The 12,968-nt window shown below is 36.9% G+C and overlaps 1 protein-coding gene across 17 annotated transcripts in view; it reads left to right on the top strand.

The window, feature by feature from the left end:
- The window catches only part of ARSJ (arylsulfatase family member J), a 100,268-nt gene that overhangs the window by 67,899 nt on the left and 19,401 nt on the right, over positions 1-12,968 (top strand). For 12 of the 17 annotated variants that reach the window (XM_068682109.1, XM_068682121.1, XM_068682120.1 and 9 more), the window contains one exon: positions 1,739-9,892. The gene's annotated coding sequence lies outside the window, so the exon portion shown is untranslated. Of the gene's footprint in view, positions 1-1,738; positions 9,893-12,384; positions 12,525-12,968 lie in introns of all 17 variants that reach the window. The other 5 variants (XM_068682113.1, XM_068682107.1, XM_068682124.1 and 2 more) reach the window with 3 other exon arrangements.

Here is a 12,968-nt window from a genome sequence, read left to right as displayed (position 1 = left end):
TTTTATATAGCTAGCTTTCACTCTACAGAAACTGATCCAGACAAAGCATACACAGGATACTTGCTTTAAATAAATACATTTGCTTTTCAGGAGAGAAGTTTCTCCACTCTTACCCTGTGGTCAGTTAGCCTGTAGTTGTTAGGCCCATTCTAAATGTAAATTTTGTACCACTGTAATTTGTTGATGGGATTTTGCACCAATGTATTTAAACCAATACATCTCCACAATCGTTGCTATTTCATGCAGAATATAAACGTATATACTAACATGGGTTCATTTGGTCGCCTCATAGGGAGAATTGTCTTACTTTACATTATGCTTGGCAGAAGGTAGAGAATCCTTCCTGCACACTTTGGAAGTGCTTGACTGTAACACTTCTTCTATTGTGTTTGAACTATGTTGATCTGCCTGACTTGTGATTTCACCAGGTGAAATCACAAGTATACTCCTTCTCCCTCAGCAGAGCACCCAGACCTTGGATGCCATGGTCTCAAAGTCTGTCATCTTAACGCTCACTGCCACTGTTAAATTAGCGTGGTTTTATTTTTCTCATATGCTGTCCTTTTGCTAAGTGTTTGCACAGAAAGTAAATCCGCACTAAACGTTTCACACAGCTTTTAAAGGAGTCCTGAGAAGGTTTGGCTGTTACTTTACAAAATGACAGAGGCAAATGTCTTCACACTCCTCCCTTCTCCTCCCCCTACCATTTCTGTACTATATTCAGTGAGTGAAAATGATTCACTATGATTCATTCTCATTCCCTCCCAAGCTGTGTTCTTCCCTGAAAAGTACAGTATTTCTTTTCATATTCTCTATGAATACTGAGGCTGTGACTTCTTTCTCTTGTGTTTCTAAGAGAGAAGTTTAGCAGTAGCTCCTGTAAAGAAGAGGCACCTGAGGAGCATGAGAGAAAAGCTGGTATTAAATCTGGAACCAGCTCTGTGTACCTCTGGAAGAACAATGTCAGCTCTTGGCAAAAGCAGACGTTCCTAAAATTGTTCATCTGGACCTTAATGTTTCTAGGATATGAAATGCAGAATAGGATAAAAGAAACAAGAGATGGAGGCCATCTACAGAATTTTCTTTGTTTCCCTGCAAACGAAGGCTATGGCTTTACACACTTGGCCTTTGAGAAGTATATGTCAGTTGCTGGACAGATTAATTGTTCTGTGTGAAGCAAGAGAAATGTTGATGCTTCATCCAGTTTTCCGTTTGTGTTTGAAGGAAGACCTCCAAGCAACAAAAGCATTCATTTGGACTTTTACACCAGTAGATGACTGTTGAACACATCTCCGTCACTCTCTCTGTGTGTATTTAGTACTAGGCAATAAAAGATAAGCTGAGAGACTTGCAAGCATTATCACATGATATGAAAATCACCTTATGAAGCAAACTGATCCTGGAATTTGGGCATCTTTACATTTCCATTCATAAATCTACCAAGTCTTCTAAGGCCTCTGAGTGTTTACCACTCGCATTATGTCCTCTCTATACATATGGTCCTTAGAAAATGAAGCTCTGAGTATTTGTTTCAGGTTCCAGCTGCTCCACTTTTTGTTGTGAAAAGTGTGCTCAGACTCATTAAATCTGCAGGGCTTGGAAGCTGTCCTTGTGGTTACACCACAGACAATATTGCATGCGAGACCCAAGTGCTGTAACACTTTGGCATGAGGCACAGCGCATGCAAGAGTTTAGCAGCAGTCCCAGAAATGACTCTAACACGTCTCCTGTTTTTCAGCTGCTGACAAAAGGTGCTTTTTAAAAAAGTCAGAAGCTAAACAGATGTCCTCGGAGAAGCTGAAGATGGAAATATTTCTCAAGTGAGCAATTTCACATGCAACGTGGAGGCTGCTTTGGTAGGTTTCTCGAGTGACCAGCAACTTTTCTACAGGTCATGGGGCGCAGAGCTGCCTTGCTATTTTCTGCCCTGAGTTACATGGGTAAAACATGATACAGGGCTTGATGCTGAATTCTTAAACACACAGAGGATGAAGTCCTGTGGGCTAAATTCCTCTAGGCCAAGAGGGGACAGTCCTTTTACGAACATGCATAACTCAGCCATGGTACTGTGCCACTTCAGTTGTTTCCAACTATAAGCAGAAATCCAGAGGCTGTTTGAAATTCATGAACCAGATGCTTATGAACCTTTTTTCAGAGAAGTAAGTTGCAAGTGCCAGTAAATAGCAGATAAAGTAGAAGCAACTTCTGTGCACTGTTGATGGATGGCAGGGGAAAGCAGAAGGAAATATTAAGAAATTAGTAGTTGGTGAAGGAGGGGAAAAAAAGAAGGAATCTTTTCATTTCCTTTAAGCTTGCTCATTTCTTGAATTTAACACAGCTAACCTGAAATATATGTTTTTTAAACTCTGCTTCTCATTTGCTTTTGCATTGCTTTCATCTTGAGTGTGAAATTCCAAGTTACTGTGAAAAAGCTGCCCTAGGAATATTCTTGGCAATCCTGCAAGCAGAAAGTACAGGAAACCTCACAAGAGAGTTTGTTCCAGCAACGCTGCCATCCACGTTTCACAGCTGCAAGGACATTCAAAGTAAATCTAAACACCCTCCTTTCCCTTACACAAAATCTTGCTGAAGTAAAAGTACCTAGGACCAGAAAAGTTTAATTAAGCTATGGCACAATCACAATCTGCTGAAATAAAGGGGGGGAAAAAGTCATCCATGAAAAAACTTTCACAAACTAAACTGGGGCCAAGATAGTATAACCCATTTACTGCATGTCATGCCGGCCAGCAGGCAAAGCAGGAAAGCAAAGGGGAAAGATTTTTATAGGCACACATTTCTCTGCCATTTCTTGTAGCCACTTTTGGCAAATATCAGTAAGTGAAGAAGAGCCGGGGCAGTAATGACTGTTGGAAAGAGGAAGGCAGCATTGTCTCTCATTGGCCTCAAGTGCTGCTTCAGACCATTACTTCTGTTCTGTTGTGCCAGTGATGTTTTTTAGGATGCGCTGTTTATAACTGATCATGGGGTAACTTTCTGAAAGTGTACATAAATGAAGAAACAGGGTATACGTTTATGGGGTGGTTAACCCTTCAGTACTCCTACAGGAGGCATCAGTTAGCTGCTAAGTGTTACTGCACGGGTATATTGGATTCAACAGGCAATAAAATGAAGTCTGTCTCTGGTTCAAGATCTTAGCTATCACCTTAAGCTCTATGTCCCATGTAAAACATCCGTGAGACAGAAGGGGTCCTGACACCCCATTTTGACCTGGAGAATATTCCAGAGAAGACAGCACAGAGGACACATAAGGTTGTATCGTGAAAACCTGGCTTCAAGCCCTCTTGAACAGCCAAGCCATGTAGATTCTGCCATTAAAATACAGAAACCTTCCGTGCTGAAACAGTATGAGAGTTTAAAGGGAATAAATGTGATTCAGAGCTTCGTTAGCTGATTTTACCTTGTGTTTAACTGCTGTCTTCCTTGAATGGCACAGAAACTCAGCTTTGGCTTTTATGTAGTGTGCTAGTTTTCAATATGCTCCTCAGGCTTTCCCTAAAGGAAAGGTAATAGTGCCAAAGATATATGGAGAAATACATTGGTATAGTTGCTTTTCTGTTTGTTTTTAATGTCAAGTTTTGCTTCAAGCTTGCTGTGTAACTAACACTTTTAAGTTCATTATTTTTAGAATTATTTTGCTTTTAGGCAGTAAATATCTTATTTATTTCTTGATAGTAATGACTTTCTCTCAGTTATTTATTGGAATTGACAATTATTTGTTTCTAATCCTAGCAAATGTAATAACCACGTTATCCTGAATTTGCTCTTTAACCCATTTGTGTTCATTTAGGAAAAATTATCCAAGAGGTCTGCTACAGTTAAAAAAAACTATATAGCAACATGAATGTGTATACGTGTGAACAGTGAGACATACCAGAAATACTGTATCAGTCATTTTTAGGTAGTGTTATTTTGTAAAATATAATATTGGAATAATTATTTGGGACCGATGTCACCAGTCAAATTAAGTTCTAAGTAAAACTTATGTGAAAATGCTGGATCAATACATTGGATTGCTTTACTACTAACAAGAAGAAAAAAAAAAGCAGTAAATGGACAATTCTAGGCTGGTGAATTTACTGTAAGTAAAATGTAATTTCTAAGTAAGAATGACTGCTGATGGGCTAGAGTCTAACTGGCACAGTGCTCAGAAATAAAAAGCTGGCCTCAGTGTTAACAGTAAATCAAGTATAGAAATACGATTTTGGTACAGCTCTGTTCCAACTATGAGAATAAAGCACTGACTCCAACAAGGCATCCTGGAGCCTGCCTTCACTTTGTGATGCCTCTGCTCCAGTTTGGTTCAGAGGGAAGTTAACCAATAGCAATGAATCTAACTAAGCTAGGTGAAAGGATTGTGTCAAACTCTGTAGTAAGTATAAATGGAAGAAAAGTGAACCAATATGCTTCTAAGACAGCGTGTGCAAATATTTTAAACCTAAGAAAAAGTGTGAATATGTTCTGGAGGTGTTACAAGAATAGAAGATAAAATTTTCTTGCAAAAAATGACTTTCAAACAGAAAATGGTAATCATGTAAAAGGGGGAAATATTAAATTCTTGATTGCACTAAATAATCCTCTTTAAGAATTTTCCTGATTATCATGACCTTTTCTTTTTCTCACTTAGCTGATGTGTGATGAGTTAATAGTTGAATTGGGTGTTTAATAAATAAATAAATAAATAAACTGGCCAACCAAAAAAAAAAAATAATAAAAAAAAAACAAATCTCTCAGAATTGCTTAAGAGTGAAAACAGATGACAGAAGACAGCTATGCTAGAGAAAAAAATACTCATGATTAAAGTAATATTATATAGCAAGCTATATAGGGCACTGGGGAAAACGGGAAGAGGGAGTATACATTTTTTCCAGTTGTTACATTATCTTCACACAGTCACACATGTTTGCAGTAAAGTTGACTCATGAAAAGAAAGGCCCCTGTAAAAATGCCTGTGTTCAAAGAAAATCATTTCTTGTACACTGCATGCATACACACAAATCACTAACAGTCAATGTTTGTAGTTTTCCTTACATTTTCAGTTTTTTGTTTGTTTGTTTGATTGTTTTTTAATGCAAACGTAAGTATGAAATCTTTGAATTATGCCATATTGGTCAAACAGTTAGAAAGTAATATTCTGTGCAGTTATATTTTACATAACTGGGCTGATACGGTAAGGAAAGTAAGTAGAGGTATGTGTTAGGGGGAAAAAGGAATATATGCAATATTTTATGCCCTTCTCATACTCATTTAACTTCAAAACTCAATTCTACTCTTTGTGTACATCTGTGCCAGGTGCGTCAAAACAAGATGCAAGAACGTACCTGTACCTTTTGTGCTGTCTCTTGCCGTAGTTTCCAATAGTTACGTATTGGCCTAAATCACTGTACATGGCACTTAATTGAGAAGAACTCAGTAATCTTGGTGTCGTTATAAATATCATGTCCCTCCTTGTAAGTTTTGTTGCTGGATTTAGTTATTTCTGGTAATACTGAGTTTCACAGTTCAGTTACTATGGAGAGGTATTTTTGTGTTGGTTTTGATTTTCGTCCCTTTACATCTTCATGTTCCAGGGCTGTGAGGTACCGAGACAGAGGCTGCTGGGGTCTCTTAATCCTTCTGCAGCGTGCTCCAGGACATTGGGTGGCAAGTGCTGCACAGGCTGTCTGCTGTGGGCTGTGTTGTCACTTTGTACAAAGGCATTACACCTTTGTACACCTTTGTACTGTTTTATTCATCAGCATGTTCCTCATGCATCCTACTATCTTGGTAATGCTTTTTTCTCAGTTGCATATTTTTCAGATACTTCAGTGAAGTTTATGGTGAGGTATCAGTGAAGTGCGGCAAAGGGTGAGCTGATTAAAAAGTGATTTAATTTATTAAATATATTCAAGATAAAAGAGATTTAACCTTTTTTGCTCCCAAAGTACGTATAAGATCACACAGGAGAAATGTACAGTTTTGTTTTTTTTTCTTATTCCTTTGTTTTCCTTCTGTGTAAAATAAATCACCCATGCTGAAAATGAACAGTGACAGTGAAAGTACTAGAAAATCTTAACCGTATAAGAGGCAGTGGGAATAGAGACCTGTCTGGAGGCAGATGATACCCTCAGCACTTACTACATACATGTATGCCTTGATTATTTTGTTTTCAGAAACTGCTTGAGTGTCATTTTTGGTTATGTTGATGTAACTGTCACGCTTGATTTGTATACATATTCTTGTGTTAGCAACTATACAAAATTATAGAGAGATGAAAAAGATTCCTGGCACTTCCTCATAACTATAGGACAGGTTTGTTATATATCGTTTATATCACCGTGACTTCAAAACTACTGGAAAGATGCTCATGAGACAAATACCAGATCTGGGCATGGTGTATCTCCTCTTCATAACGCTGGTTGCTGGCTGTGACTGCCCACTTCAGGTCTAAAGCAAAGGTTTGGCAAATGCAGGAGCAAAGAGATTCCAGCTGCAGAGTGAGAGCAGCATCTGAACACAGCAAAACTCCAGGTAGTGAGGAAGGACTTGGCGTTATTATGTGCAATGTCCAAGGGAATGAGTTGTAATAGGTGAAAGTTACCAAATATTTATATCCACTGCATATGGAAAACATATTCTAATATTGTTGCATATATTTCATCTAAACAAGTGTTTGCTGTTTGTTTTTTTTTTCCAGAAAGTATAGGAATTTAAGTTGGGAGTGGTGATGGCTTTCAAAGGAGTCATTAGTTCATAGTATAAGAAGTATTTGAACAAGTTGACCTATCCAGTTGAAATACTGAGAAACTGGTAGGCAGGTAAGAGATGTAGAGACATCCAGAAATTTTTCCTTTTCCTACATCACTAAAAGGTGGCAAGGCTTCTGGCTATTTAGGTCCAGCAGGGTCAAAATGCAGTTTTACATATTTGAAAGATTCCATTATGCTTTCCTACAGCAAGACCTCATCATTACACAAGAGCAGGCTCTTTCTGCCAGCTCAGAAAGACATTTTACCTACTGCAAACATGAAAACCATTCACAATAAACAGAACTACAAATGAGTTCTGCAGACTTTGGATTAGGTACAAAATGCTGGAGTTTGCAATGGTTATCCATACACTTAAACACAGACGGCAAAGAGTTCTCTTCAGCTTCACTGAGAAACTCTTATCTATAAAAAGCTCAAAAAATCTCCATTATTGCTCAGAAAGTGTCAGTATGGACTAGTAAAACAAGTGTGGTGTGGGTTTTTTTTTGCATACCTTGGCTGGAATCACCATAGTGACTGTCAGTATGCAAACCTATTTTCCCCTTGGAGTTTGGAGAGTAAGAGTTAAGAGAGCTCAAATCCTGTATTATTTTGGGTAGCTGTAAAGGAAAGTATTTTGCATTTGGTCAAGTGAAATTATTTGAGCATGTATTTGAAACTGAAAGAGTTCAGGAAAACAAAGTGATCTACCTTGAGACTATCATAGTTGTTCACAAGCTTTAATATTTCCCTTAATTTGATCAAGGGGGGAGGGAAATTATTATTAAACAAATGTATTAAAAATTTAGTTGACTGTAGTTCCAGGGGTTTTTAGGAAATTGATTATTGTACATTTTCAATGAACCTGAAACAATTTACTTCTAGAGAGTAAATCAAAGACTTGTTTAATTCGTGTAGTGATTTGAATATAAGGGGCGCAGGATTTTCTATCAAATTTCAGTGGAACAGCTATTGAGTTTATGCAAACTGTCAAGGGTTATTAGGCTTTCTTGTTTTCCTGGTATTGGATGCTGAGCTGTTGAAGCCTAAAGCTAAAGGGAACTTTTACACATGGTCAAAAATAATGCAAAAGGAGAGTAAATGCAAGAGATTACATAATATCCAGAATGTCATAAATTACAATATTTGAGAGGAGATGAGGTGAGTTAAATGATGTATTGCTTTGATTTCTACGTGTAAATTGAAGCATGTATCTACATACTGCTTTTACTGAGACTTAAACATATGGGCATCTTCAGTAGAGTTAGAGGCCAAGAATTTTGTCTAGAGCCACAGTATGAGTGTGCTGCATTCAATACAACAAAACATAATGCTTTTGCTTCCAGCACAGAGTGATCCTGGAGATTTACTTGTTCCAATTTTACCACAGCTGAAGTTTTCTTTTGATTCTTGTAATAAGAAACACGGGAATGGTGTTTATCTTCTGAATAAGACACAGCAAATGGTAAGAAAGAACATCCATTCTGTCGGGTGGTGGCTATGGAAATGCTATCCTACCTGAAATACCACTAATCTATGTTTTATGACTCAGTGTTCAATTTATCCTTGTCTCAGGCAGAGAGTCAGTTTCATTCTTTCTACCAGAGGCTGACAAGATGATTCGCATTTCTTATGCTTTTACTTTACCACTTCTACAAACAGGCAGCGAATTTCAGCAGCTGGCATGGCTGTTACAGTCTTTCCATTATTCACATTAAAAAGAATGGAGAGAAGGGAGGAGGGAATGTTTGAGGAGAAAAAGAAAAAGAAAAAGAAAAAGAAAAAGAAAAAGAAAAAGAAAAAGAAAAAGAAAAAGAAAAAGAAAAAAAGAAAAAGAACTTTGAAGCCATAGAGGAAGTAATTATACCTTTCTGAATACAGCAATTTAAATGTATAATAAACTGGGTCAAATAATGCTATATGTAAAAAAAAATAAACCTAAATAAGATGTGCACTTCTTGTTCTGTAATTTTATGGTTTAATCCATCTGGCTTTTTCTGGGAAGTACCCCATAAGCAATGGTTATTACTAGTGACAGCTGTCATTTTGTTGGTAGTTCTTCCCAAATTGCTCAAGGCAATCAGATAAACAAGCTTGTTTGCCTACTCTTACCAGTTATTACTTGTTCTGTTGTGTGTTTTTCTTTTTGTCAGAACTCCCATCTCTGACCAACACACTCAAGTATTAAATTAGGAAATTCAGACACAGTTTGTGAAATCTTTAGAGACAATGGAGTATTGACTCATTCATGTTTTCTACTTTCAAATATATGCATTAATGAGATGTAAATTCTCTTAAATATCATCATTATTTTTATCCAGAAGCCTATGTAACAATTCTGTAGAAAGATCCCCCTGTCAAATAGGGAATGGCTACAGACCTTTTATCTACCATTTATCTGCTTTATCTACCTAGTCTGCCTACAGCAGAGGGAAAGTGGTGATACTTAACATTTCTTTCATCTGTTACTTTGAAAAATAAGAAGTAGTAGTTAATTATTTTAATAGCAATTCCCCTTTGCCAGGTTCATTAGATTATGCTATCCGTCCATATGGGAAAAAAAAAAAAAAAAAAGTATCAGTCTGGTAGAAAAATGCATTGCCTTTACCAAATGACTCATTTATATTTCATTGTTTTAAGAGGTTTCCTCTGTATCTATTTAATATATAATGTATATATCTAGAGCATTATTGAAATAGAAAACTTGAAAAATGTTGACTGCAAACTTTTAGCTTCAGATAAGATAAACTGCTTTAATCAGAAAGGAATTAACAGCTCACTCTTAGCACAAGCTGATCAGATTTTTACAAATCATGAGTAATTGCATAAATACTAACATCTGTTAACGAAAAGCAAGTATTTGGAAATGCTTGCAAACAAGATTGTGGCAGTGGATTCACTTGTGTTCTTGCAAGTGAGTCTTACTATTCAAACCAACAGTATTATGCACGAGTTCTCTGAAATAGAGCTTGCATTGTGTTATATAGAACAGGGGACGTGCCTGTGTATTTCTTCCATGCTTCTACTGCTTGACAGCAAAAGACTTAACTGACTACGTCTTGGTTGTTTCTTTACACTTTAACTTGTGCAGAGACCAGCCTGCTTCAAGCTTACTGTTAGCACAGAGGATGGATCCATCTAACAAAGTAAGTGTAGATATAGCAGCTCACAAGGTACTGCCTCAGAATAGAGTCTCATATGGTAATTGATATGAAAACTAAACATTAGACTTGTAAGCATCAGTGAAGTATGCAGAAGCCATCAAAATTAACTGTTCTTGAGTGTAAACTGTTGAAAAGCTAAATCTCTTCAGGGAAGGATTTGTGCAAGTGCAGTATTCTTCAGGGAACCATACAAATCTGCATTGCAATAGCCTGTTTCCTGAGGTTTCCTTAGGGATCAGAGAGAGTTTATAGAAAAGTTGTGTTTCTTGTAGCTGTACTGCCTGTACCAGCTGCACAAAATTCCTTCTTGAATGACTACATTCCAAAGAAGTAATTGCAGAAAATTCTCAGATTCTTATTTTCATTTCCTTTAGTAGTTCTGTAGAGACGACTTTTCTTTAATAAATAACCAACCACTGCACATGTAACGACAGAAAATGATGTGAATGTATCTGCATATTTATTCTTTACACTGAGGATGCGTGCTGTATGCTACTTAATTGCAAGAACGTATGTGGTTTTTATGAGAAGTGCTAAGAAGAGCATCGTAAGATTGATTTAATTTGTGCATGTGTTTGGTGAAATGCACAAAGGGAAACGCTGGAAGCCTTTAGTACAAGCAAGAGCTTGCTCTGTGAGGAGGGACTGGATACCTAAGACTAGAGAGACCAGGGATTTCGTTTCTCCTATTATCTTTTCTAGGGTTGCTGCTTGGGAGTGCTTACCAACATAGAAAAAAGGTCTTTTCTTTCAAAGCAATAGCACAATAAAAGAAAGCAAAACCTGACCTCATTTGTTGGCAGCACTGTCGAGATGAACTGCAGCTCTGACCTATTTCTCCAGCGGTACAATTATCTGCTGTAATGGTACCACTTTACTTTTCAAATCCGGGATTACAGTACTGTGAGATTTAGAGAAGTTACTCTTTCTCTAGTTGCAGGCCTTCTTACTTTGGGGACAAGCTAGTGTGAAGGGTGAATGGATGGAAGGAGTAAAGACAAAGCATGTGATCAGGTCATTGTAATGTCTTTATAATTTTCACGTGAATGCATTTTTTTAATTTATATGTATGTGTACACTCATAGCATTTTGTTTATATACACATTATCTCTATATACAAATGTGCATGTATATATAGAGAGAGACAATATCCTTGTATATACGTGTGTAGCAACACAAAATGTACTAAACTGAGTTCATGTGGTGAGGGATTTGGGTTTTGTTCATTTGTTTGGCAGATATGAGATATGATCAGCCTCTACACAACATGGGAGCTGTAAGAAATCAAGTTCTTATATACTCAGGTCTCAACCCCTCTGTGACAGGAGTTGACACAGCTGCCTTAAAGTCAATTTAATACCTGCTTAAACCAATGGAAGGAAACCGAGTTACATTAGGAACTGGTGTTTATAATCTGATATTTATCTCTTTGTTTTAATAGCAGTGTATCCAATCTTACAAAACAAACTTCTTTTCTCTGAGCTTCCTTTCTTTCTTTCTGTGTCACCAAACTGAATAGAAAATGTTCTTATGAAGTCAATTTTTCTTAGTAAGGTTTCAGTCTTCAGAACATATTCATATTCTTTGTTTTTTCACTTGGGATACTGTTCACAGTGTTCACAGCAACACTGAGCTGGTAACAAACATTGAGTACTGCCAAGCCCAGTCATGCAGAAATCGTGAATTAGGATCTCAAAAGCATATGATTAGCTTGAAAACCATGTTTTCAGGAAAAAAAAATATAAAAAAAACTTTTCATTTAGCCTCTGCTTTTTGGTACATTTTAAGCTTTGTCCCAACTCAGAAATGCTGATAGAATACTTAACACAATCATACACAAACTGTTGTGAACTTAACTGTCCAGTCTCACCAGTATAATGCATAGTTGAGTCAGGCAATTAATTTTGCAAAGGTTGGACTTATTTCATGTGATCATCCTATTTTTGTCTGCTTTCAGTTTAATGGAAAAGTGTTGCTTTTTTTAGACACAGATCTACTCCATGCAGGGTGCTCAAATAAAATGGTTGTTCAGTGCTTGTTTTTGCCCCGTTGCCTTTCATCCCTGTCAGGATGATGCTAGGAGCACCGTCCACAGAATACATGAATTTTAAAGAGAGAAAGCCTTTCAAGGGTTGCAGAAGGCTGAGTTCAAGCAAGGATAAGAAAGCAAACTATAACTTGAGTTCCTCTTAGAGAGGGGCCTCATTTGTTTTTTGATTCCAATCTGAAGTCATTAAGTTTTGCTGCAAGGGGAATGGTACTCAATGCAGTTTTGAGGAAGACATTTATGGTTCCATCCCTGGAGGGCTGACACGCAGGCTAAGCATCTGCTGCCATCAGCTAAATATGCAGGGGAGAATAAAAGTATTTGGAGGACCATTAGGATGAGTTTTGGCTGAGGCAGCTAAGAAAGATGAAATATTGCTGTTATTTAAATTACTCAAAGAAATCATCTCCTCTCCTTTTCCATCAAGGTGGCGAAGAAGAGATTCATATTCTGCTAATGGAAAGTTTTGGAACAGAAGTGAATGGGAAATATCGCCATAGTTTGCTCAAAAATGAGACAACACATTTTCATTATTCCTCAGGGACTTTTATTCAGCACATGTAAAAGGTGGGTGTATTTAAAGTGACAATATAGTTTTCTTATAAAAGTAAGAAAGTACACTAAAATCTCCAACAGGAAGTTTAATAATAAAACAAACATTTTCCTTGTTCTCTGAACAAAACAACTGAGAAAATACATCAGAAGAGGTAAATAAAGAAAAATACATTCAGTCTTGGCTCTCACCTCTCCAGGGAATTTCAATTACTCAGAATCTTGTGGATCTTAGCATATAATACTGTGCATTTATTAGATAGGAGTTTTCTATCGTTTTCTTCTTCTTTTATGTGCACACAGCCTTTTTGTGGGAGCAAGTAATATACATTATGATAACAAACAGTAATAAATACGTAAATGATTATATACAGTGGAAGACATTGTAATCAATTACTTTTTTCCCCAATAAAATAGTTGCTTTCAAAGTCAAGACTAGTTTTAAATGTCCAATATTTA

Source organism: Anas acuta, chromosome 4 (assembly GCF_963932015.1).
Source record: "Anas acuta chromosome 4, bAnaAcu1.1, whole genome shotgun sequence".
Taxonomy (NCBI): Eukaryota; Metazoa; Chordata; class Aves; order Anseriformes; family Anatidae; genus Anas; species Anas acuta.
This window is presented reverse-complemented; position numbering and strand designations above follow the sequence as displayed.